At 49.8% G+C, this 27,668-nt stretch overlaps 1 protein-coding gene across 2 annotated transcripts in view; it reads right to left on the reverse strand.

Moving 5' to 3' along the window:
• Positions 1–27,668, reverse strand: part of LOC135908571 (tyrosine-protein kinase transmembrane receptor Ror-like) — a 351,625-nt gene that overhangs the window by 282,377 nt on the left and 41,580 nt on the right. The window contains exon 2 of one of the 2 annotated variants that reach the window (XM_070526426.1): positions 19,487–19,542. The exons of the other annotated variant lie outside the window; for it this stretch is intronic. The gene's annotated coding sequence lies outside the window, so the exon portion shown is untranslated. The remainder of the gene's footprint in view (positions 1–19,486; positions 19,543–27,668) is intronic. 2 annotated transcript variants of the gene reach the window in all.

Below are 27,668 nucleotides of genomic sequence, written 5' to 3' on the forward strand. Positions count from 1 at the left end.
ATGGCCTTGTCTGGTGTTTGACGGGAGACAGAGGGCACTTGTTCGTGTTGGGTGTTGCCTTTTGCCGGTCGGTTTTGCAAGCTGCAGAACGACCAAGCGGGACCAGTGGCGAGAAGCAAGGTCTTAGGAACGACCCGAGCGGAGCTGGTCAAGGTGCCTTGGCGACGACGTGGTGAGCAGAGCTCCTGTCCTGGCGAGTCGGACCTGGGCACGTGAGGTTACCTGGCGTCCCGACACTGGACGTGAACTTGGACGAGCCTGACGAACGTGCGCGCCTGGCATCCGAGCCACGTGGAGGCAGCTCGTCTTCCCGGCGCCTTATCTGAGGGCGGGGATGCTGTTGTGCCATTACCACAAGCCCGGATCCCGAATCTACAAGATGCAGAATCTATCCTGCGAGCGCCATAATTCTCCCTTCACCAGTCAAGAGGCTGCGCCTTCGTGCGGGAGAAGCCTCGGCGAAGCAGCGTGTTCAAACGTGTTCGCGTGTGCCCGTCAGCCCGGCGCCGCACCTCCCTTGCCTGGAGGACACCGCGCGCGCGAACTTTGAACCGGGTGGCCAGCGCGGTCGCTGGTTGGACCCCTCGGACGACCGGCGTGTGCTGACTTTGTATTGGGCCGTTTGAGTGACAATGGGCCTCGGGGATTATAAAAGCAGCGAGACGCCGCCTGGAAAAACAGGATCCGCTGACCCCACCTGGAGAGAGGGTCGCTCCCGACTGGGGTGAGATGTGTCACGCGTTTTCGCCGGACGCCGTCGTGCGAGAACAGTCGCGTTTGTGTGAGCTCTCGGCCCCAGTGCCGATCCGTTCATGTCCTGTATGATAACCTGTATATAATGTATAAAGTCCCTTTTGTTATTCTCATCGACGCCAGGCTCGGAGTCTTCGCTACCAACGCTCTGTCACGAAACGGGTGACGAGCGCTACGGGACCACAAAGCCGTTATCGTGGTGCAGCGGTGCAAGTTCGTAACACTGGTGGCACCGGTTGGATGTCGTAACACTGGCGGCACCGGTTGGAAATCCGTAACACGGCCCATCTTCATCGCATCGTTTCGGTAAACGTTGCGAACGAGAGAGACACGCAAACAGTCGTCTGCTGCGTCGGTCGTAATGAACGAAAAACCAACTCGCTCAGCTTTCGATCTCTCTCTTTCTCTCTCGCAACAAACGCCCTCCCCTCCCCTCTTCCTCTCTTCCGGTCCTGCTGCGCACTCTCCCTTCGTTCCTAATCCCCAATCCGCCGGGAAAAGGCGCGGATCAGGCATCGGAAGCGACTTATCCACCGGAAGAAGATTACGTTTCTTCGCCGTCTGTCCGTCCGTCCCCTGAGATCCCCGACGCTCTCCCCTTTCCCCGCCGTCTGCTTCGACCGTCTTGCTTCCAGTGAGCGCACACCCTTTTCTATTTGCCACGAGTCTGCAGGAAGGCAGAAGACCGGGACGGAAAATAACCACGCGCCAAGTTGCACGGATAAAACGATGAAACGCAATAAGCCAGCGCTTATTAGAGTGCAGTCCTTTGTGTACTAGACTACAGCGGAGGCGTGAGACCCGTAATCCGCCTTCAAGACCTCGGATCAGCGAGTTTTTCATTCCAGCTGCAGAAGGTCCGAGCAAAGTGGTGCCCCCCCCCCCCCCCAAGAAAAAAGAAGAAAGCACGCGAATGGTGCTGTAAGGTTTCTAATGAGGAAGGCTTTGCTTTCCTGTGGAATGGAACTAATAATGGCGCAGTCAAGGGGCCTCGACCTTCCAGGGCCTAACGGTCATTCCTACAGGTTTGTACAGGTGGGCCGTCGCTCGCTTCACCGGGAGACGCGCTTATCGCAGTTCCCTGCAGCGCCTCAGCGCGCGAAATGTGGGCGCAGCGGACCGAAAACGACGCCTAACTATAAGACCGTTTACTTTTCTTTCTGCGGCGGTAAACTTTAGTGCCAAATAAATCAAGAGTAAAGAAAAACATTAAGGAAATGCTCTACCAATGTGGACTCATTTAACTGCATTTGCATTTGACCTTGTAGCAAACATACACACCATTCTAAATCAAGGAAAATAAGACTTCCCCCCCCCCCATTATTTCCGACCATAGGGAATACATTCGCTCCGAAAAGCAACAAAATGTGTTTTGAATAAAAATGAATTAGTACAGTAATTATTTGTCATTATAGTAATTAGTAACATGAGAAATCTCACACTAGCTCATCAAGAAAAGAAAAAAAAAACGTTCAACCGGGCTTTAGAGGCTTGCCCAAAAAGGGCGGGGGGGGGGGGTTAGCACACCGGGTACGTACAAGCGCCCTTCCCCCCCCCCCCTAAATTTCGGTATAGCATGGTACCTGATACGAAAGGACGTGCGGCAACACCTCCCCTCTCCCTCGGCCAAGTGTGTGACGCTCCAGTTCTTTCACCAAAAAAAAAAGAAAAAAAGTTCCTGGCTACGCCAATGACGGGCACTGCGTCGTAAACTTTATTATGCTTAAATCTGAATTTTGAGGTACCAAACTGAGGGCAACAGGAACGATACGTCGGGCGCTGTATAGGGTTGCGACCGAATTCTTTGTCGACGCGACACCTAGCGGGCGCGTCCTTTTATAACCCAAACATGCCATCGCGTCCCCACTCACCGCGGGGTCGCGACCGGGGTCGGGAGGGGGCCCCCGGCGCGCTTTGTGCCGCGTCTCGTCCCGCTGGCCCCATTACTTATTCAAGGGGGGGGGGCGCCCGGCATCGATTTTTGTTTCTGGCGCACTTGCGCGGTATGCACAACGTGTAAACGGCCTCGGCTGCATATTGGTGGACCGCGAACGGAACAATAATGCGGGCCGCGGATCACGAAGCGCGGCGGCACGTAATAATAACTGGCCCACGAGGACGTGTGTTGTTGAAGGGTGAGGGAGGGCGAAGGGGGGAGGGTTCCACACGCACTATCAAGGACGCGAAGCTTCACCCGCCGTGGTTGCTCAGTGGCTATGGTGTTGGGCTGCTGAGCACGAGGTCGCGGGTTCGAATCCCGGCCACGGCGGCCGCATTTCGATGAGGGCGAAATGCGAAAACACCCGTGTGCTTAGATTTAGGTGCACGTTAAAGAACCCCAGGTGGTCAAAATTTCCGGAGTCCCCCACTATGGCGCGCCTCATAATCAGAAAGTGGTTTAGGCGCGTAAAACCCGAAATATTATTATTAGGACGCGAAGCTTCCGCGCTGGAACACTCAATGCGTTATAGCTCGCTGCGTTTTGTGAAAGTGGAGCGAGGCAGCTTGCTGCTGCTGGCTGACGGCGGTGCATTGTAAAATACGATAATCTTCATATCGTGCACAGCTCTCTCAATCAGTTAGAAAACCGTTCACCTTGAACAAGATCTTGGGAACGTGGCCTCGCATATCGCAGCTGCAAAAGGCCACAAAAGCGCTGCTGCGATATTTGAACGCTACCGGATTGAGTCAGCATCTGTGATCCGGACTGAGTGACCGAACGATATCCCCAGTGGACTTTCTCTTCTTGTTTTCATCTTTCCGTCCCCTTTTCCTTCTCCCCAGTGTAGGGTAGCCAACCGGGCTCAGTCCTGGTTAACCTACCTACCTTTCATTTATCACGCACTCTCTCTCTCTCTTTCTCTCTCTCACAGAGGAATGTTCGCTAACTGCGAAAAAGCGTTCGCACAGTCCAGTCGCAAAACACGAAGAGCCATATAGAGAGTCTCAGGTCGCGCCTACAGATGGCGACTGGGATCGAGAGTAAGCGCGCTTGCTCTAAACGCGCGTGCGAGAGTAAACACCTTATGGTCTATATATTAAGTATAGCGCGCGCTCTCGAGACGCTGGAGCCAGTTTCAAGTTGAGTTCGGTCACGGCCAGATGTAAAGGCGATCAAGTTCCAGTTTTCCATGGCGTGGAACTATATTTGGGCATTTCAGGGGAAATTAATAGTGTTGACATCCGCAAGCAGTTTGCATTTATAACTTACTAACGTCAAACGTAGGGTTAGTTCGTAACTGTTTCAGTGTTGGCCTAAAATTCTGCGAACACATCTAGGAGTTAGGGAACACCTACTACCCTGCACTTCAATCAGGTTCACCTCAATCAACGCAAAACTCCACAATGTAATTTATTTATTCACATACTGGGCCGAACCAACGCTTTGCTCGGTTATATATTAAGTTGGTTCTGCATGATTCAAAATGTAACGCGTATAACAGTCAAAAAATAACGTATAAGCTCTAACACTGCATTTTTGCGCTTTTCGCGGTTTTGTGACACCTTCGCAAGAGTCGATCCCGCTGTTACATTTTGAAGTTTGGATTCGACGAAAATGTTGCGCCAGGCCTAAAGATGAGAAAACTTGACGAGATGAGATGAGGTGAGTGAAATATACAGGAGCGATCGGCACAGTTAACCGCAATTATGATGTGCTACGATCATGCACGACGATCATGCGCAAATGTAGCAAAGGATTACGCGGGCGTGGGAACATTATGAACGTCGACCATTTGCAAGCCCCTGCAACATTTTTTTTTTACTTTACGACAACTCCAAAGGACGAACCGGAAGGCTTACAATGCGTTCCCGTGTTAAGGGCACTACACAAGATGCATTGCACCCAACGAGGCCTGGGCCGGTATTTCGTAGCGATGCCTTTTCCCATTCTATGCTTTTTCCGGCTTTTCGCGCTTGGCCAGTGGTCAGAGCGACGGTCTGCCCGCATTATCAACGGGATCAGGCGGCCCTGTGTGGTCGATGATAAGAATAGCATAGAATAAGGCATAAGGCATCGCTACAAAATAGCGGCCCTGGACACGTGCCGTACCAGCGAAGCAAACAGGCAAAACAAATATCTGCAGAACCACTTGGTTTATTATTATTTTTTTTCGGGCGGTAGGGAGAGGAGGTTCGAGCTTGGCTACGACGGACGCGGAACAAATAACCAGAAAAAAGGACGTTCAATCGAAGCGCCACTCCCTCGCCCGTCGCCCAGGCGGCTGTAGCGGCCGTCATTTCCTCTAAATACAGGGCTTTGTGACCGCGCCGCGCGTCGAATGAAGACGCGAGCATCCGGGACCGCAAAGCAGGCTCCCTCCTCAATTGATACATTCCGTACGGTTAATACGCCCGGTCCGGTTAATACGTTACACGGCCACGCCCAGCGTCAAAGCGCGCGCATCGAGTCAGGCACCACGCGCCCGATAATATTACTATAAAACACACACACACATAAAAGTATACACGAAAAGCCGTCGAGAGTTCAGTGAATAACGGCGGTGGCGAGGAAAAAAAAAAGAAAAGGAACAGTACGAAACAGCGAAGGCGACGGCGGGATGAACGATTCGAATGCGGACGCCATCGCGAAAAAAAGGAGGTGAAATAATTACGGCGCCAACGTCTCCTTGTGGCAGCCCGGGTGGAGCGGAATCGCAGGCGACCCAGCGAACGCACCAATTTCGGCGCGCCGAGGCTGACCACATTTCATACGCCACGCCCAAGCACACCACATGCATCGAACTTGAAAGAAAGAAAGAAAGAAAGAAAGAAAGAAAGAAAGAACGAAAGAAAGAAAGAAAGAAAGAAAGAAAGGAAGAAAGAAAGAAAGAAAGACCAATTGCCGAGACGGGGACGTGAAACGCACAGAGAGAGAGAGAGAGAGAGCAAAGAAAAGAAAGAGACACAGCGAATACCAACGAAGCACGCGGCCTACGCCAAGAGATAATTAGTTTTTCATCTTTCTTTTTCTCTTCGCGAAGCGTTTATCACAGCCCGTAAAGTACCAGCGCCGTAGGCATGTTCGACTCTCAAGGCTAATGGCTCGCGGTGCAAGCACTCCCGACGCTACTAAGCACAATGACGCACTTTAAAGAATGCCGCCCACGTGGACTCCGCAGAGATTAAAACTAAGGGAACGCCGACCACGCTTTCGATATCGCCGCCGCCCAAGCTGCTGCTTAATTCTCGCGCGTGGGTTCGCGCCGCAGACATCGTATAATTTATTCTAGAAAGCTAGGCTAGTTAATCATTGTAGCAATGTGCGTCACATTTCATCAGCGACGCCGAATTATGATTTATTAGCACAGCCTCTATAGGCAATTCGGTGTCAAAAGATCAAAGGCAGAAAGAAAGAAAGAGGTCGGACAGGACAAGGCACTGCACCTACGCGATTGTTCTAATGAATTACTTGGGTTACTGATGTGTCAATATGTCACTTATGCTGCACATAATTCCCTTTGTTTCTGTTCCGTATAACTGCAAAACGCACGACTAACGTACGTCACTCGGGCAGTTCTTTATGCACATAACCTTTAACCACATGTTCATGTGAACTGACAGCGAATTCATCTTCGATGTCGCAATCTCGTCACGACAGGGCCGTGACGGATAGCCCCTTGGTGCAGTCGACCATCAGGCTCCCTTCAACATGCCCACAAAACTCGGCATGCGAGTGTGTCATTGCTTTTTATGCGAAGCATATCACAAGAGCTCAACCCAGCTCCTCAGGCGCGGCGGTGTCGCCTTCAATGACCTTTGACCCCATGCCATACCACGTGGCTCCGTGACGTCACGACAGAGGAGAAACGGGGCTCCAACTCGCGCCGTCGCTCGCGGCGTCGCCTTCAAGGCTGACCACATGACACCGTGACGTCACGACAGAGGAGAAACGGGGCTCCAACTCGCGCCGCCGCTCGCGGCGTCGCGGCGGTATATAAGCAGCTGTGCTTGTTTCTAGGTGGCTTTGGCTCAACTCTTGCAAGATTGGCTGGGTGGGAATCGAACCAGGGTCTCCGGAGTGTGAGACGGAAACGCTACCACTGAGCCACGAGTACGATGCTTCAAAGCGGTACAAAAGCGCCTCTAGTGAATGCGGTGTTGCCTTAGAAACGAGCTGTTTCTAAGGCTCAGGCGTGCGTCGCTTGCTCAGGCGCACATTTCGTTGCCGCGCCGAACGCTGCGTTGCTCGACGCTCACCACGTCCAATGCGGGGCGCGTAGTCGCTGCGCCGTAGCCCATTGTCTTACACCCCTTGGCGGGTCGACGGGAACGCTGTCGCGTTCCATTCTTGAAGGCGAAGCAGAGTAACGCATGCGTTGTTTCTTCGTCTAGCCGAACCTAATATAGCCGAGCAACAGCAGTTCACCAGGCTAAACAGTGGTTCAACAACTAAAATAACGGCTAGTATGCTTCGCATCCTGGGCTTAACCTTAGCTAAGCCACAGCCATTTTTTTTAATGCGATAGCATGATGTGCCACATTACGCGAAAATCCAGCGTTGTCGGCAGCGTGACCTAAAGATGGTACCAAAAGTTGTCGATGGCACGACGAGTAAAAACACGTCGAGAATGTTCGGATTGACGTCGAATTTGTCATGCAGGCTTCCATAAACAAAGTCAATTAATGGAATTGAAAAGACAATGTGGTACATTTCGGTCTGGGTGGGAATCGAACACCGGACCTTTTGGGTGCGAGACGAGCAAGCTTCCCCAACGCCACGGTGACTCCGCAGTTATGGTTGACTGCGTTGTGCCTAGCCGTTGTTGTGAAGTTGTGCCTAGCGCGTGCGTCATTGCACACGCCACGTCACGTCACTTGCACCTCGTCACTTGCTTTCCGTCACTTGCTTTCCGTCACTTGCACCCCGTCACTTGCACCCCGTCACTTGCACCCCGTCACTTGCTCTCCGTCACTTGCTCTCCGTCACTTGCTCTCCGTCACTTGCTCTCCGTCACTTGCTCTCCGTCACTTGCACCCCGTCACTTGCACCCCGTCACTTGCACCCCGTCACTTGCACCCCGTCACTTGCTCTCCGTCACTTGCTCTCCGTCACTTGCACCCCGTCACTTGCTCTCCGTCACTTGCTCTCCGTCACTTGCTCTCCGTCACTTGCTCTCCGTCACTTGCACCTCGTCACTTGCACCCCGTCACTTGCACCCCGTCACTTGCACCCCGTCACTTGCTCTCCGTCACTTGCACCCCGTCACTTGCTCTCCGTCACTTGCACCCCGTCACTTGCTCTCCGTCACTTGCTCTCCGTCACTTGCTCTCCGTCACTTGCTCTCCGTCACTTGCACCCCGTCACTTGCACCCCGTCACTTGCACCCCGTGCGATGCACTCTCGACGCCAAATCATCAGTGTATAAAATGAGGTGTGCCTAGTGCGTGCCGTCATTGCACACGTCCCGTCGCTGGCTCCAGCGAGTCACATGCTCTTCGGATTTCGAGTCACAGCGAGTCACATGCACTCCGAAGCGTCTATTTAAGCGGCACCTGCGAAACCTGGTCACCTACGTAAGCACCCCGCAGAAGACGAAGCAAGGGAACACGAAAAGAAAAGTTGCGCAAGTTTATAACGTGCACGTGAGACACACGGATGAATACCTAAGCGCAAACATTTCCCCAAAGCGACTACAATACCTTCGCATTCCCACACGTAAGCAGTGTTAAGTGTCTCTGCCGAACTTTCTTTATTTCTTTTTCTTTTTTTCGTCTTTTTTGCGTGCCTCTCTTATTGGAATAAGGCCACCGCGGTCGCGAGCCACCTGAGCAACCACCAATATGGGGTGGCAACTTGAACAAATAAATAAAAAAACTAACATGAAAGAAATGACGAAGGCTTGAGAAAGAGAGCCCAGTAAGTGATGGAACGAAAAAGTGTCAGCCGCTACGTTAACAGACATGAAGATAGCGCGGTGGCCTAGGGAACAAACCGGGGTAGGTGATATTCTATAGTTGAGATAAAGAGGAATGACACGAATTTCGATACATATTGTACAGCGACCATATTGCGCTTGTCTTTATGTGTAGCACAACAGCTTCCAAGGGAATACAAACGCTGTGGAACACCAGGCAAAGAACTATACGCGGTCCAACGAGATTCGAAAATTTGCAGGGTACAGGATAGAGTCCGAGAGACAGATAGGGGTAATTGGAGATCACTCGGAGAGGTGTCTCTGTCCTGCAGTGGACCCACGGTGATGATGACGATGACAGCCACGACGAACATGATGATCGTGTTTATGTTAATGATGGCGATTACCGGAAGTGTACGATCTGACAATCTCCGATATGCCACCCAGGTAAGTCCCATGCGCTGCGCGCCACTTGCTGCATAGCATGAATGACCTGATTGCTCGCTAAAAAAATAAAAATGAAAGCGCGGATAAATCATTGCGAGCAATCGTATACCTTGTACCTTGTACCTTGTACCGCAATACTTTTATACAGTTTCTCTTTATTTAAAAGCACACGGTTGACGCCAAGAGATAAACTCGGCGGAGACAAGAAAATCTGAATCAGAAGACGTCAATTTCCCATGAAAACGAGGCGCGTTTCTCGACGACTGTTCTCGTCAACAAACAAACAAACATGCAAACGCAATATGAGAGAATAAAGAATAATGTTTTCTCGGTGGCGAACTTTATGCATTTTGTAATGCATGGCCGCCCACCCGCGTAAACAAAGTGACAGCGAAAAATTTCCCTCGCAACAGGCGGCATCCCAATCATTAGTATTCATGGAGAGCCGCTCGCTTGCGGCGAAGAAAAAAAAAACAAATGAAAAAAAAGACCCCCCCGGTTCTTTGAACATGCATGATTGAGTAATGCAGTGGGGGGTGAACACATATCTCTCGGCCAGCTCCTGCACTCTGGGGTACACCCATTCACATTGGTGCCTCGCTTTGTGCGGATGCGACTGAAACGAAAAAAAAAATAGAAAAAACAAGGAACGAGGAAGGCTCGCCATCTCACGACAGCACCGTCTTTATTTTTGTCATTATTGTCATCCGGATTCAAGGAGATGTTGGCGCCTACAGACGGCGTCGGCTGCTCCCCTTCTCTTAATTGACAGACGTGCTCCAAACGATGTGAAATTTTCAAAACGAGGAGTAGACGAAAAATAACGCTGTGAAAGCGGCTGTAAAGTTAACGTACACACAGGCGAGCATCGTGTTTCCGTAACAAAAACAACAGCGAGACTGCCATTCGCAAGTGCCCAAATGCTGTTCTTTAGGACGGCAGGGATAGAAACAGAGGTTGAAGATAGAAATGAGGGAAGTTGAGAGAAAATAAAGAACAAGATGACAGATCACTAACCCCCATATTCAGAAATGCAACTTAAGTCGAAGCACATGCTTGAATTTATTTAGATGACGCCTGGCGTTAACGTGCCCAAAGACGCTCACTGCGTTTCCTTCGGCACGTTCCCGATAGGCGTCACTCGGATAAGTCAAGCATGGGCTTCGACTTAAGTTGCATTTCTGCATACGGGGGTAAGACTAAAGTAAAGCAACGACAGAGAGAGAGAGAGACGGGATTGTAAAGGCAGGGAAGTTCGCCGGATAACATTCTGGTTCGTTACCCTGCACTGGGTAAGGGGAAATGAAAGATGGAAAGAACTGCGGAAAGAAAAACCAAGAAACGAAAAGAAGAACGATAGGGAAGGTCCTGAACGTCTAAGGGAACTACAGTCTCTCCAATAGGCAACCCGAAAGTAAAAATTTCAAGAGTGCCTTGACCACTGCCATGTGGTGTGGCTACTGTATAGGTCGGCGTTCAACGACAAATAATGGTAAGGACATAAAGATGAGACAAATGCACTTATCATACAACGAACGCATACAGACACAAGATACGGAAGTGACCTGTGTATTCACAGTGCTCTTCGTATACCACAAATTTGATATGGAAACGGTGTGTTCCCTTAATCCCCTCAAATCGCACAAGCATTTCTCCCTTCTCTCGCTATTCGTTAGGCGTCAAGAGACAAGGAAAGGGAGCACAATATACGCTCCCGAAAGCGTGATTTTCAATCTTGTTCTTTAGAGCAGGGAGCTTTCTTTTTTTTTTCAGGCACTAAAACATTTGCGCACACACAAAGATATTTTTTTCCATTCTTCCGACTTCATTTCCTTCGCTGAGTCGCTACATGTCAAGCTGTCGTTATGCTTGCTATGCCAGGACACGTCCTGGCTCCGACATTACCTATCCCCTCCCCCACCCCCCACCCCTTTTTTTTTCGTTAATGCAGGAGCCCCCCTCCCCATATCCCACCGGGCGCGAGTTCATTCAAACCAACGTTTTCTTTCTTTCGTTATTGCGGCTTCCCGCGTCGTATTCAAAAATCTAATATAGTTTCCCATCGCGTTTCTAATGAACAGTGACTTTCACTTCTGTGGCTCTAACGTGTAACTGTTGATATTCTCAACTTGCTCGAAGGAAAAAGAAGTGCCCTCATCTCTTCCCCCGCGCAAGAGGAGGCTACATCTAGTGGCGATTCGAGACCACTTCTGCGCTGCCTTCATTTCTTTTTCTTTTGCCCACTTCCTTCAATGCTAGCTTGCATTTCATAGCAGGCGCCCAAATTGCGAGACATTACCGCATAGGAATACCGGTCCGCACGGGAGCGCGAGGACCGAAAATCTATAGCACACTCGAAAACTTGTGTACACAGTGAAACAAGTCCAGTCATTCCGAATGCCGTCCCTACGAGAACGTTACCTCCATGCTCCAATACTTTCCAATTTTCAAAAGAAAAAAAAAATAGTGCTCTGCCGGTCCAAGTCTCCAGCCGAACTAAGAAGGAAACATTCAAACAGAGAGCAAAACACAAGACGCACCAAATACGCGCCGCGTCTGCTATTTATGAATTCCCTCTCGTCCGCCCGCACCCAGAACAGTTCCCCTCTCCACTGCTCCCTCTTTCCCAGTGCCCACAGTCCACGCGCTATGCAAACAAGGGTCGGTATAAGAATCCGGCCGTGCGCGGGACTTCAAATATCGACTCTGCAGATGCGGCAATACAGCGATGAGCTCCGTAAGTGCTACCCGTCCTAAATACGCTCCCCCTCCCCCCCTCTCCTTTATCTCTCGCCGCCGAAGCCGCATGCACTAAATAGCGCTATTGCTGGACGGAAAGAGAGAGAGTGAGAGTGCGTGTGTGTGTGTTCAGGAGTGAAGGGCTGAGAGGCGGCCCCGCTTATTAGCCCGACAAGGGAAGCTCATTATACTGCCCCGGACGACTGGCACGCCGCCGAGCGGCGCTATTCGGTAATTATTTTACGGCGGCCCGAACGCTGCGAACACCACACGCGCGCGCGTCCGTTGCAGGGAAAAAAAAAAGAGAGAGAAAGAAGAATAGAACAAGAAATTAAAAGAGAAAACAAAACCCTCCCCGTCGCGGTGTTGGCGAGACGGCGAGTGAAAGCAATAAGCACGAGAAAGCAGCGAAACGACGCACCGTAAATGAGAAACCGCGGGACCACCGGCATGCGGAGGCTGCCGAAGACAGCCGTGGCATGGCGCTGGTGTAGGGCGCGCGTTATTCGGTATAGAGGGCGCGCGCGTTCTTAATTCTCTTTGCGTTACGACTGTTTGTTCTCGGTGGGTAGGCGGGGACCGTTTAAAAAAGAAGAAGAAACATTTCCCTGGAATAAATGCACTACTGCAGCCAAGACAGCCCAAACGTTCGTTACATGCAGGAATATAGAAGCGATACGCTCGGCTGTCCTCAGCACCGTTTCCAACGCTCCCTCTCCGTCTGGGCCACGCCCAGCTCGCCCTTTCTGTAATACGTGTCGCTCCCTCTCCACCTTTTCTTTCTTTCCTTCTTTTTACGCGAGCAGTATCCCCCCCCCCTGCCCCCTCCCCGTGGTGAGGTCGAACCCCTTTCGTTAGAGTGGTCTCCCTTTTGGCCCGTATCTCTCTCGATCACGCCCGTCTTTGTTTCACCCTGTCAGCACTCTAAAGTGTAGATCGTCTTTCAGCGACCCCTCGCGTCGTGACCTTCGGCACTCACCCATTAGTATAACGGCCCTCGTTCTTGCAGCTGCGCCCATGTTTTGGATAACTAATAAGTTGCCCGGCACGCCGGCGGTAACTCTTGTTTTCTCTTAACAGCGTTCGCCGCTCGAGGTCACACTGCCATTCCCAGCAGCAATGAGAGGAAATGCATTCCTGGCGAAGCGGCAAGGAACAGCTTCGAACTATTTTAAATAAAGCGAAGCGACGTTATCGTTTGTGCGCATGCGTTCGTGCGTTCGGCGATCCTAGGATTGCGTCGATAGCATGGCACTTTATTTTTGTTTTCTTTTCTTTTTTGAATTCTATGGTTCTTTGCGCCAGAACTACGATCCGATTACGAGACACGCAGCCATAGTGGGGGAATGCGGTTTAATTTCGACCACATGGGGTACTTCATCGTGCACTCAATGAGCCGCACACGGGCATTTCTGGCCCCCGCACCCGGGGCTGAGCCGAGCGCAGGCGGTGCTGTTCAGACAATTGCAAACTGGTTCCTTAACAATCCCAGTGTTAATGAATCTGTACCCTAAATTATATGTGAGTGATGTGTGCCGCGTGTGCCAGCGTGAGAGGGCAACCCTGATGCACATCCTATATGGGATTGCACCAAGTTCTCCGACGAAGCTTAGACAAGTACAACGATTCCGCCACGACTCGCGGCTGCGGCGGTATGCTACGACCACGAAAGCCAAACCTGGGCCGTCCAGCAGGTCTCGGCGGCTCTCGAAAGACAAAGGCCGAGCGAAACCGAAGAAACGTTGCCCCACAGGACGACCGACCGCGGGAGTAACACGCGCTGGAGTTGAGTAGAGACCACCCGCTGAGAAGACGTCAGGGCCCGCGTCATGGCGCCATTTAGTCATGGTGTCGTTCTGCAGGCGACTAAATAAGGTTGTTTCTCTCTCTCTGTCTCTCTCTGGATCGAACCCTACAGTACCAACCCTATACAATGTGCCATACCGCAAGAGAGAGAAAAATTCCTTGACTACAAATCTCGGAAGCTCACATGACACAACAAGAGGCTTCATACAAGAGCGTTCAGTGACCGATGTAAACGCCGAGAGCAGCTTGCCATCGCAAGTAAAACCAATACGGCTTGCAGGAGGACTCGCTGTTGGGCTAGGTGGTGTGTTTGCCTTTTTCTTTTTCGTCTGTGACTTGCATCTCTGAGTCTCCTTTTCAGTTGCCCCTTGGCGATACAATACGTCGTTAAGCGATACAGCTCGGACCACCGGTTGTAGCTATAGTGCCGACGAAAGTGCGCAGAGAAAACGGACACTTCGCTGCCCACCTCAGACTGCGTGCGCGCGGCCCGCGCGACATCGGGGTCAGAGTCATCGATAACCGATCATTCGCCTCGCAGGCGAGGACTGTTGACTTCGAAGCGCATGCATATTCATCGGCTGCGCGAGCAAGTGGACTCGCTGTAGCACGACCGGCTTGTCTGCTCTTCGCCGGGCAGGCGCAGTATTTGCATAATGACCAGTATCAACGCAGCCATTATCCATTGTCACGGCGCAGCTCGTCGAACGGTCGCGCGAAAGGGGGCGTGGCTTTTCACGGTGGGCATGTATCGAAGTTTCTAGTACGCACTCGAGCACAATCTAGTGGCGATGAAAGTAGTAGTGGTGGTAGTAGTAGTAGCAGTAGTAGTAGTAGTGATTGGCTGTTTGATAAAATGAGGAAAATGAAAGTGACGAGAATTTATACCAAGCGCACTGTAAACTGACTCGCTACATCTGCTGGGGAAGACCACGACGCAATAAACATCGGTGTTGCTAATTGCTCAGCCATCCATTGAAATCGTAACGATCAAAAGCTTACGTCAGAGAGTTTTAGAGCACGGTACTTAAGTGTTGAGGGACGCTAACTCCATTGTGGTGTGCACACTCTGTGTTCTTTCATATGCGCCTGGCGGTTTCCGTACCTCCGCAGCACTTGGGCAACCTAATCTAACGCTCCCTATTAAACTTGCAAAAACGCACCATGAACCGGACACATGGCAAATGAACAAGTGGGACAAGAACGGCGCTGCTCTGAACTTACGTCTGTTGAAATATGAACAGAGTATAGACCGAGGAAAAACATACAACAGGTCATATTTAAGAAGCGCGTATGAGGTAACAGAGTTCGTACTCGGTAAGGATAAGGACGGAGCGCTGACGCAACCTTTTTTTTTTTTTCAAGATGAATTGCTGCTGCTTCGATATATATATTCTCCCGTGCACACGCGTGTGATCACGTTTGGGTATCGGGCCCCGTCCGCCTCACGTCATTTATGTAACGCATTAAGACAAGAATATCCGGCGTGCAGTGGCGTAGCCAGAAATTTTGTTCGGGGGGGGCTACGCCACTGGCCCTATATATATATATATATATATATATATATATATATATATATATATATATATATATATATATATATATATATATATATATATATAGCTGCACGTTCCAGTTTAGCCTCCTCCTTAGGAGTAAGCTTTCGGTCTGGTGCTCCTATTTAAGTACATGTAGAAGGGGAATTCGTTTTTCCCTGCAACTACTTCACCAAATTTGAGGAGGTTTGTTGCATTTAAAAGAAAAAGCATAATTCTAGTGACTACTGGTTTCGAATTTTTCATTGAGGCTGTCAATTATTTATTAAAAATTGGCCGAAATTTTTCAGAAAACGAAACTATCAAGTTTAAAACTCCGTGACTCAACAATGAAAAATGATATCACAATTCTGTGAATTGCATCTAATAGTACATCTTCAGCGGACCAAATAGATATGCTACACATGAATCTCAAAAAAATTTAGTATTGTGGAAATACGGCTTTTGCAGAACCCTTGTACACAACGTAACCAATTCACGTAAGATACAAATTGACACAGCAAACTTGTCCGCTTTGACTGTGACAATAAATGCCGTTTACAGAACCACAATATCTGCTCTTCATGCATAGCTATTAGTTTGTAAACATCGTGCTTCTATTTTTTCAAACTTTCGAATTTTTCAAAATATTTTAAACAACATTCAGGCCCTAAATCGAAGTTCTGTTTCCAACAGACACTAGGATTTAACTTTCTCTCCCAAACGCAACCAATTTCAATAAAAGCGATTAGCAGGATTATCTCAGAAAAGCGTTTCTGCGTTTTACAAGTATTTGAATAGGCCGCGTCGGATTGGGCCCGAGCTAAAGCTTCCTCTTAAACAATTTATCGAGGGATCAAATACATGAATAATAACTGCATTGTCATTGCCAAAGATGCTGCAAACGAATTCTTGAAAGCTACGCACTGTAAATACAAGTAAAATATGTATTTTTTCATAAAATATTATACTCGTATGTGCCAAAATTTGTGCCCAACATAACTGACGTCAATGCTTCCATGTTTTTTGTCTATTAAGTAAAGAAAATATCACACGAGCTTTAGAACTATATCAGTTCGAAACCAGGAAAGCAGTGCATGCCGCTGATATGAAAAGGTAAAAGGCAATGAACTGAACAAGTTGAGAACAAATATGTTAATGAAACTTTGTCATTCAAGAACCGTGCTTACATTCTTGTATATATGCAATGGCCAGTGAAAAATCTCAATGACGCTGTCGTTTGTTCCAATGTATTACGCAGGAGTAGCTGTCCCTTGTCGTGTATCATGAGTGATTGCACCGAAGTTATAGTGGCGACAGAGAGCACGTATAAAAAGCAGGAGTTCTGCAAGATATATGAGGGCAAGTCAAATGAATGAGCCAACAACGGGGTACTTTATTTAAAAGTAGTCTTCATGAGAATTTAGACATTTGTCCTATTGACTAACGAGTCGCGTGATTCCCGTATTATAAAACTCCTTGGGTTGCTGCTTCAAAAAGTCTATCTGGTTCCCTTGAGCTGTTTTTTCGGTTGCCCCAAAAATGTAGAAGTCGCAAGGTGACAGGTCTGAGCTGTATGGCGGATGTTGCAGCGTTTCCCACTTGAACTTTGCCAGTTTTGTATTAACCACATAAGCGACGTTTTGGCCCGGTCTTGGAATGTCTTTGCAAAGTCCTTTGAACCGTTTGCTCCAACGCTTCACAGTGGTCAATGAAATGAAGTGTTCAACGTACACGGCAGTCATATGGTGATTAGTTTCTGTTTTGGAAACACCTTCAGCTGTCAAAAACTTCGCGACACCGAGCTGTTCAACTTTTGAAGTGTTCATTATGTGAAGCAACCATATTCAACCCAGTGTATGAGAGCGTTAAAGAACATTTATCTTCACACGTGCGTGTCACTATTGTAAATGAGACATGCCGTTCTCCTACGCGCATGCCTTGCAGATAATGAACCGAACCATTATTGCGCGGTTAGGGTAGGCTCACTTTCATTTGACTCGCCCTCGTACATTAGAAATGCAAAGATACAATGGGATATACAAATGCGAGAATACGGCTTGATAAAGGACAAAAAAGTGTCACTGGAAACAAAGTTCACTGCATGTATACACTAAACCTCGCAACAAGATATTTAAGTATACGTATAAGTCTCCAATGAGTCTATGTATGTAAGAAGAAGTAACTGTATATAATGCGTCAAACAAGGCAAATAAACATGTTGCACAATGATAGATTCACAGAATCCTAGATTCCGCCCCCATTCCATCCACTCCCCCTATAATGTATTGCGCGCGATAGAAGGCGGCGCGCTTGCTCCCCGCTTTTCTCCTTTGCGCACACAAGACTGAGCCACCATCGTCGGCTCACCCATTCCACCTCCCCTCCTACGCTTTCACTCGCACATACAGCATGCAGCGCGTGGCCACGATGTTATCACCCTTGGACTTTATACGAAACATGAGGGCGACGGCGACGGCAGGAATGCGCCTGGAGTGTCCATAGAATTGCTTTCGCAATAATATAATAAACGTATCCGGCAACTGAAGCGTCCCGTCGCCCATTACTTTCCGCAACAGAAGTATCAAAATCGAACTTTCACCATGCGACAATTCGCTGCGCCGCAACAATGTATTTTTTTTTTTTATGTGAGGCGGAGGCACTGAAAGAAAAAAAGAACGCATAGGAAAGTATGTTGGCCAGAATCGAATGCCTACTTCGGGCACCTTATGGGACTACGGAAGGAATACAGAAGAAAATATGAGACGCTTGGTCCACTGAGGACCATACGCATACTGCTCAGTATCCTACAGCGGCGAAACAAGACTTTCCGGAAAGGTTCCGCTCAAGGAATGCGGTGCAATCCTTCGAGTCCCCACAGTGATGGCGGCGAGCGACCATTGTTCTTTTTTTCTCATCTGCTAGCCAGAAAGCGCCCAAAACTCTGTCAGGTGAAAATCCACTCGGCCAGAGCAAACCGAACGCGCACCGAAGTGCACCGCACGGTGGTCGGGGCCATACGAGAAAAACGTATGCGCTCTGGCTGGCTCTGGCAGCCCGCGGGTGGGGTAGCAAGAACCAAAAAAAAAGAAAAAAGAAAGAAGAGGCTCAATGTGTCCTCGCGAATAAAAGTCAAAGTAAAAAAAATAAATAAGAACGTAGTTACTTTGGCTGGCTTTAGTGTCTTGACATGGATGTTCTGGCGTAGGTTAAAAAAAATGGTGATTTTTTTTATGTGACATGACGGCACAAATGAACCACCCCAACGCTTCGACTCATTGGACCTCGCTGCCTGCTTTGTCAACTCGTCTGCTAGTGCGTTGATTTGGCTTGTTTCGTTGTATGTTCCGATGCACGACTTTAGAAAAGTCAATAGACCTTTGGCGTCAAATGTTTATCACAACATTAAACCCACAAGGTTCCGCAATTGAAAATCTAAAGCACAACTTTGGAAATGTCAATGCACCTTTCACATCAAGAGCTTATGAGATTTATACCCATAAAGTTTCGCAATTGATATCCATGCGCTCCATTGATTCCGTGGCCTTGGTGAGATGCTGCGGCGAGCCCACTCACCATCAAAGCGCCCTTGAAACTTTGTGCTTGGATGGGCCTGCTTGGCGTTATGTGACTCCCGGTGTATGGGCGTTGCCACGAAATCCAGCCCGAATAAGCAATCTTCGCGGTTAAATGTCTTTTCGAGCGTCAAAAAGACATTCTAGACAAAATCCAGAGTGATTTCCGGCGCCGGGGGTCGCTTTGGACGGCGGTGCATGGACAGCAGGAAAAAATTTCGGGGGGGGGGGGGGGCTGAAGCCCCATAAGCCCCCCCCCCCCTGGCTACGCCCCTGCCGGCGTGTCTCCTTCACATCGCCGGTTCTCTGATCTTGTCCACCCTACTCCCCCCCCCTCGGTATATATCGTTAATCGTTCAGTAAACGTCAAACATAAGCCGCGCGGTGTCTGTCACGCTTCTTCATTTGCATGTGGCCTGTCCGCAGTGCGCTTTTGCAAATTCAATGCTAATCAGCAACACATCACCAAGTTGCCCAAGTTCACACCATCTTCAAGCAATTCTCACCATGCCCACTCTGTAAGAATCAGTCAATCAAGCAATAAAATAAATAAATAAATAAATAAATAAGCACTTGCGACTACAATGATGCGAGGGGGGGGGGGCCCAGCGACAAACCTGTTTTAGCAGACGAGGGCTCCACAGCACCTTAAGCGGCAGGCAGTTTTACAATGGCCGGAGAGACCTTCGGGACACACTGAGTAGGCTCCTTACAATTAGATGGACTAGCTTGACTATCAAAATAATATTAGTGTAAGCTTGTGATAGTAACTTACGGTACCAGCATGCCGAAAGGCTCCATCGTACCAGGAACGAGAAACTTGGTGAAAGCCTGAAAAACGCGGAGGAAAAAGATGAAAGACCAGTGGCGAGGCCCACCTGAAAACTTCTGCACCAGCTTTCCGTGATGTCACATGTTTTGACAGCCTCTGCTGCAGCTTATTGAATTGTTCGTAGATAAAGAAAGATCATGCAGCGTTTTAAGCCAACTAGAGACATATAACCTAGGAAGTCTGGAGAGTTACTTCTGCGGTAAAACTGCCAATAGCTATACAAGGATGTAACTTTGGAATTGGATAACGTTACACTGCGTTATGCGAGTCGGCACTGTCGTTCGCACGCGAAATTCGAGAAAGAAAAGTTTCCCTGATATGTTTGTTCTTTTCACTTCTAATCAGCCTTTTTCTTCTGTATTCGCGCACGTATGTGCGCCAGAGAAGTCAGTATAATTTTCAAGAGTACTTCACTACGCTAAACTGCTCCAGCAATTACTTTTACCACACGTTTTTATATTCTGCGCTTATCAAGCGTCAAAGCAGAGCTGCGCTTAATTTCTTTAAAAACGCAGGAAAAGTGGGATATTCGCAACGCGGTGTTATAAAGTGCTGCAAAGTTTTCAACATAATGTTCGTCTTCCGAAGTGCGTATGGACAACACCGCCATATGAGCAAGTTGACCACATGAGGCTTAGAGCCTGCAGGCATCCATCACTCATGGCGACCAAGAGATGGGGTACTATCTCCGTACTTCCGAAGTCCTCATACACTGTCAAGGAGACCCGTCGGCTTCTCTATGCCAATGACCCTTCTTCGCAAACAACAGAGTCTTTCCCCCATGTTTGGACTGGGCAGAAAACATAGGATGACGTCACGTAATGGCCCTTCAAGGAGTGTACATTGTACTGACGAACCCAAGATGTACCGCGCGCAGGCAAGGCATAGGGCAGCAGACGGCGAAAAAGAAAAAAAGGCTGTTTGCAGACGATATGTATAAACTCCGCTGAACGTGCAGTATACACAAGCAGACGGCAGATCTGACATGACTGTCGCTCTCAAACCCCAAGCAGACGAATATAAGCAGACGACAGATCTAGGCACGGTTATTGTTAGCGAAGAGAAAATGGCCAGCGCTGTTCTGTAAACACGAAGGGAAAGCTATAGCGGGAGTCGAGATAGAGCGAAGCGTCGACGGATACACCGAGCATATGTGAGCGTAAACGGATAACGCCTCAGCGCATAAAAGGCGCAACCGACGGTTATGACGTCCTGAATGTAACGAAGGATGACCGACGTGCTCGGAATGTACGCCGCGAGAACGGGTCGAAGTCAAGCCGCCGATCCGGGACGATCGAAGCTATAGGAACTAAGTTTGTCTTCGTCGGGGCCGCCACGCCTCGCTCTACTTGGAAGTAGCGTAAGCCTATACAGGCTACTGCCCCTTCCGTTTGTGCGGCGATCTAGGAGGTTCCGTTCCTTTGTAGCCCTTGCAGTGGCAGGCCGCAAGAGGTATACCATGCGCTCCCGTCGACCCAAGCCGATACGGTTCTGGCCCGCGGCCGCTTGTTAACGAGAAGCCAAACAACCGGCAGCCCGGACCACGGTGCAGCACCGGGCTAGAGGAAAAGAATTCGCCTCATTTAGGAAGGATTTGTTTATACGACCGCCCTGGGGGGTGTATTGAAGGCAGAGGAACGGCGAACAAAAACAAAAGAAAGCGACAGGAGATTTACCCGAAACGGATGCCTGCCGAAGGGGGCAGCCATCCTTCTCATTGTGGCCCGGGGCGGTTCGCCAAGGCCTCGATAAGACGAGCCAAGCCAACGTGAGCCGGCTTCTCGAAAGCGGGCCCGCGCCGTGACCTCTTGCGTAATGCTCCGCACGATCGCGGCAGAGAACTTGCGGTTTGTGTGCGCTCGACGTTGGGCGTTTTCTACATCTATCGCATTTTGAGGTCCTGCACTTGGACTTTCATGTGTATTCCGAACAGGCTTTTCCCGCGGCGGCACACTATAGTGATGTGTTCGTGCGATGTGAGTGCTTCGTTTTAAAAAAATGGCTTAGGATTTGTGGGAGGGTTCGTCCCTTCCCAAAGAGTCTGTCCTGCAAGCAACCGTCTTGACCATTGTTCTTCTAACGTGGCTCCCCTGCTCGGACGCGTCGTGACAATCGCCTCCCAGGAGGCAAAGTGCTTCGCTACCTACGTCTTCGCAGGAAGACACTCTCACTGTATACCGTCTATACCCTGCGCCGAGAACAAAAGGACATTCTGCGGAGTGCTTGCTTGCTTCAGCGGGTATACGCGTAGTTCCGCCAGTTGCCCGAGTCTCGATCCATTGACGCACTGCCATCAAATCACCGACTGCCCCTCCGCGTTGTTTTTTTCTTTCTTTTTGTCTTGAAGAGCAACCGAGCTCTGGATCGCTCGGTCGCCTCGTACGCTCATTCGTGAGGGCCGATGTAGCAACATAGCACACGGCCGCGCGAGCCGGAGTGACACAGTATCCGCGACACAGTATCCTGGTGAGAAGCGAAACCGAAACTGACTGTAGAAAAGCTGTTATCTTAAATTATGCATTGTGTTCTGAGGCAATTGTCAGGATGTTTTTTTTTTTTTCTAGCGCTTATAACTGTATGAGTTACATTTAAAACACGAATAAAAACGAATAGCCGAAAATATGATGTCGGTATCCCTTTGAGCGTAAGGATGTCAGCCGCGGGAGAAACCGGATGAATCGGGTGCTGGATTTTTTAAAAATCAATATTGAAGAGCGTAATCGGCTGCTCAGCGCGAGGTGACGGTATATAATCCCGGTCAAGGCGGCCGCGTTTCCATGGGGGCGAAGTGCGAGAAACACCCGTGTACTCAGACTTAGGCGCACATTAAAGAACGTCAGGTGGTACAAATTTCCGGAGTCCCCCACTACGACATGCCTCAAAATCATATCGTGGTTGTTCGGCATGTAAAAGCACATAATTTTTTTACGAGTGTAGTCGTCGGAACATGCGAATAGAAAGCCGCTGCAAAATTTAATCGATTCGTGGGAGTTTAACGTTGAAAAAAAACACTGGTGCTGCGAAAAACGCTGCAACGGAGGACACCGGCACAGTTCTGGTAAGGTGGAAGTTGTTTTTTTTTAACGTGTCCATGAAACTAAGTACACGTTCGTTGTTGAATTCCGACCTACTAGATATACAGTTGCCATGGACAGGAATCGAACCCAAGACTTCGTGCTCGCGGTAGCGCACCGCTACAGAGCCAATGCACCAGCAGGAAAATTTCGCATGCCGCCCTGATTTCCGCGCGGCGACGGCGCGATTGCGCAACAATATGGCAACAACCAGTCCGCCTGCCATTCGATATAAATTCGCTCTTGCAACTTGCTTTCCGACGTGACAGCAAAAAAAAAAGAAAAAAAGAAAAAACATAATAGTAATAAATAGTTACATCAACCATCTCATATCCAGCTGAGGACAAATTATCGCCGTTGTTTTGTCGTTAACGGAGAGTCTTAGATTTGGGAGCGCAAGCGGCTTGCATACGCGAGAACTAGGGGCCACGATACTGCGCATGCTCAGACTCCTACGTCTCCGTCTGCGCATGCCCAGTACCGTCGCCCCTAGTTCTTGCGTACGCAAGCCGCTTGCGTCCCCTAATCTAAGACTCTCTATTATTGAGATCAGTTGTTTGTTTTGTCGCAGTTAGGCCCGAGACGATACTAAGAGCCGCGAAAGCGTTTTGAATTTTTAAAGCAATAGCGTTTAGGGCCCCGTGTCGCGGAAAATCCGCTCTCGGCGTCGGCGGTGTTGTCCGTGAGCGAAAATTGCCCTGTATATTTAGGTCTACATATATTCCGCGCCTATAGCTAATGGCATGCGGTATAGACAAGTTCACTGTTTACAAACATAGGCCTGTTGACAGCTTCCGATTTTGCTTATTGACGTAGCCCGCTAAATATAGCGAGCAAGAAAGGCTCTGGCGGCCATATCGAGTAGCAGTAGCAGGAGTGCGCTAAATTCGAAGCCCGCACATTCTATAGCACTTTTCCTCTGTGCATAACGAAGGTCGCCGTAAGTTACACCAAAAATGTTCCGTATTAATCTTGAAGCACAATGCGTATGTCTTTTATCTCAAACCTTAAAGGTAACTTTCCGCGCAGTGAAATATATTAAAGACGCGCTTTGTGTTCCGGCACAGTAGACTGAAAAGGCCAGTGACCTCAAGTTTCTTGGGGCCGCACACTCGGAGCTGTTATCGCGCGAGCGAAACCATCTGTATGAAGGCTACATTTCCATACGATTCTATCACTAAAGTTGCTCATGCTTCGTCTTCCATTCTTGACTAAGTTATTCCTCGGAATTTTGAGAATGACAGCCTATACACACAAATGTCACGAAACGAAACACAGATAGCCCATGTACTTCAAGTTACATCTTCCCAGACTGAAACAACGAAGCTGCTAAACAATAACAGAAAGCTGAATTTACGTAATCTTTTGGCGCGGCTGCTCACTTTTTGCGCGATCGGCCGACGCAAGGGGCAGCGTTTCTACCAGAAAGCTCGCCTTCGCGCACAACGTTGGCAGCCAGCGTTTCCCGGTAAACATTACGGTTACATAAGCTGCAGTGCCCCAGAAGCAGTCGGGGATCTTCGAAAGCTACGGCGTTCCACTCTAAAAGAATAAGCTTTAGCGTCCTCTAAGTATTTTTATGCGAAGCATACTAGCCGCACAACCACGCTCTTCCTTGCTGCGCCGCGCGCGGCCGCGTAGCTACCATATGACGTCATAACAGCTGCAAAAGCGGAGGCTCAACTCGTGCGCTCGCTTGCGGCCGCGTAGCTACATAGCCGGGTCTCAGCTCGTGCGCTCGCCTGCATGAGTTGTTTCTTCGTCTAGCCGAACCAAATATAGCCAAGCAACAGCAGTTCACCAAGCTAAACAGTGGTTCAACAACTAAAATAAAGGCTAGTATGCTTCGCATCCTGGGCTTAACCTTAGCTAAGCCACAGCCATTTTTTTTTCCTTACCCGATGGCACCACAACGTTTCACGCTGGCGGCACGCAACTGATTTTCACTGGCGATGAGAGCATATTAAAGCTAAGCCCTAATACACGTTTGTTACAACATTGGTCTCATCGTAGGTTCGCGATTTTTTTACGGGCGCGCGATTGTATTTCTTCGGACAGCAGTGTAAAATTTGTCGCCACATTTTTTTTTTTTCCGCGATGTCGCGAGCCCGTGGTTGGCTGCGACGCGACAGCGCGACGTGCACGTGGCCTGCCTGTCGCACCGACTGTCGCCTGAATGTCGCGTGCACGTGGTTGCCGCTCAAACCGCGCGACGTCGGTTCACTCGAAGAAGCGCTGGTACTTTGCGCTCACTCGGCGGAAAGAGCCGTCGCCTATACATACCTACCGCGCAGGGCTACGGGCAAGACGCTCCAGCGGCGGTGATGGAATACAAACGGCCGCAGACAACCGCTAAGAGGAGTACAATCGTTAAAGGAAAACTCGAACACCGTCGAAGTTGAGGTCGGAGTCACGGACGCTGTTTGCACGGCGAAGCGGAATAGAAGGAGGTCAGAGTTCAAACCAACAAGGAGCCATTCGAAGCACCGCCTATACCCGAAGCCGCAGGCCGTGATCGGCTAAAGCTCTTTGCCGAGTCGTTTAAAGAAGAAACCGCGGACCACCCCTGGGATTTCCTTTCTTTCTTTTCGGCGTGTGTGCGTGTGTGCATGAGGAGAGAGCAAGTGCTATGAGAACGGCAAAGGTGCTCGGACATGAATAAGACCCTCTTTATAACCGCCGATTCCTGGTGGGCGCGCCGAAGGACGTGGACCACGTGTTGCAAAAAAAAACACAGAAAAAAGAAACAGTACACTTGCACGGTGCGCAAGTCGTTGCCCGCGAGGATGTATACCTGCTTAATAGCTTTCCGGGTGTTGCGCAGGCAGACCGCTCTGCCACTGCTACACTCGTGTAGCTGCGCAAAGCCATCTTTCATATTTTAGTCTTCTTAGTATCGTTGTTTTCTTCTCGTCTAAGTCGTTGCGACTTAATTAAGTTGCGGCCATCCGACGATACCGAGAAGATGCGCTTATAAGCGTCAGTTGTCTCTTAGACCACACACCACCAGTGCAGATAGGCCAGTATGTTTGAGAAGCCTATTGATGACCACACCGTAGAAGGAAAACACGAATGGCGTTGTGACGATGAGGACGAGCAAATTATGCAGGTTCGGAAACCTCGGAACAAAAAAAAAAAAAGAAAGCGCACTTTCGCACGAACAGCGAAGCACTGAAGTGATAAGAGGACTGTTTAGCGTTGCGCCGAACCACCTAGGACGGTGTTCTAAAAAACAGTGTGTGGGGTAAAACAGATGTTGGTGCCACGCAGCACGCGAGGCAACTTCTGCTCCGCAACAGGAACATCTCCCTGGCAGCTACCAGGCGTCTCACCATGCTAGCACGACGAGAAGGGCCGCCAGCGGCGTTGCAAGCGTCGTACCTCGGCGGTGCACGAGGGAAGGCCGAAGGAAAAAACATTCAGTGCCCTTCCACTCTGTGAAGAAGGATGACCAGCGAGGCTGTGAATGTTGGCGCTCTTAATAGCGAACTGCACCTCCGCTGAGGGTCGGCCCGGCATTGCACTATCTTCGGGGTCGGCCTATGTGTGGAAAGTGCTTAACACCTGCTTCAACCTCCGCCACGGGTCGGCCCGGTATTGCACCATCTTTGGGATCAGCCTATGTATGAACAATTGTTGGTCTATATCTACGGAGACGAGATCCGTCAGAACCTACCCATAAACAGCTTCGCCACAAAAGCCGTCGGTGTTGGCAGCTCGACGTTTATTGTCTATTCCGCTCGGACCACTGTAAAGTGTTAGTGCGCGGCATTGACATCACGCTTCCTGCGCAATGTAGACATCGAATATCGTCATGCCGCCCAAGCCAAAGTCAGCACGCAAGACGAAGACGGTCATCACAGACATGACTGAACAACCTTATTACACACGCTCCTCTCTCACACATCTGGGAAGCCCGTTTGGATTCCTTCTGTGAACAGACGAGCGTGATGTTCCCCCATGCCGCTGCAGGCCCTTAAATAAAGACGTTTTACTAATCCTCCCACCGCCTTCATCCTGGACGCCGTTTGTACGAATAACGGTCATTCTCACAGATAACGAACAGCTCGGCGGGGTGCGACTTCTCACGATTACGTCACAAGTACAGCAAGAACTCACGTGCAAGTCCTGCTATAGCCTACAGCTAAAGGCACCGTTCGTTTCGTCCTTCCTCGACAAGTTTGCGTTTCTGGTACATTACACGTACGTATAATGCAGACTCTAACCACGCATTCGAGTCCCCTACCCTGCAGTCCCGTCCCTTATAATCCTGTCGTTACGAAACGGCCTGCAAGGGATTAGGCGAAGCGAGGCGATAATCCCGAGGCCACCGCCGGATGTCGCCAGCAGCGTCAGCGGCGTGGCGGGAGCTCCGCCATTGTTTAGCCAAAGGATAGCAAGCAGGCGCGCTCGGCTGACGGGGACACAAGCCCACACCGGGAGATATCGTTCTCGAGCTCACAAGAGCGACGACGAAGAGAGAAAGTGTGTGAAAGAGGAAAACAAAGGGGGAGCAGTTGCTTGGGAGCCAGCTCGGATTGGCGCGCCTGACAGGGATGTTGCGCGACGTTTCGGACGGAGAGAGCACATCACGTGGCCCTGACGCGCTCCGTCACGTGGCGTGTAGCTGTCGTGCAGCCTCCCGTCATCGTAGGGTGAGAGGAAAGGGGGCTGGTAGATGCCAAATGCAGCATATGTTTGCCGTCTCCCGGGTGTCGCACATGTGTGATCGTAGCTATTTGTTTGTTCTTTCTTTCTCTCTCTCTCTCATTGTTCCGACAGCATTCGGCACTGTTTGCGCTTAGCGAACCGGCGGATTCAGTGAGTAAGCTGGACTGGCGATTCACCCGACAGGGCGATCTAAACGACGAGGACTGGTAAACTCGCAAAGTTTAACCACTGCGTGACCGAGGTGTCGAAGTCACGGCTACATTAATCGACTCCAAATTTCAAACGTTGTCGAGAAGTCCTAGCAGATCATGACAGGCACGGGGAGGAGACTGCACGTACTTTGCGAGGAACCATACGCGTCTGACAAGCCATTGTTGCTC

The sequence above is a fragment of the Dermacentor albipictus genome, chromosome 9, assembly GCF_038994185.2.
Source record: "Dermacentor albipictus isolate Rhodes 1998 colony chromosome 9, USDA_Dalb.pri_finalv2, whole genome shotgun sequence".
NCBI classification, from domain to species: Eukaryota; Metazoa; Arthropoda; class Arachnida; order Ixodida; family Ixodidae; genus Dermacentor; species Dermacentor albipictus.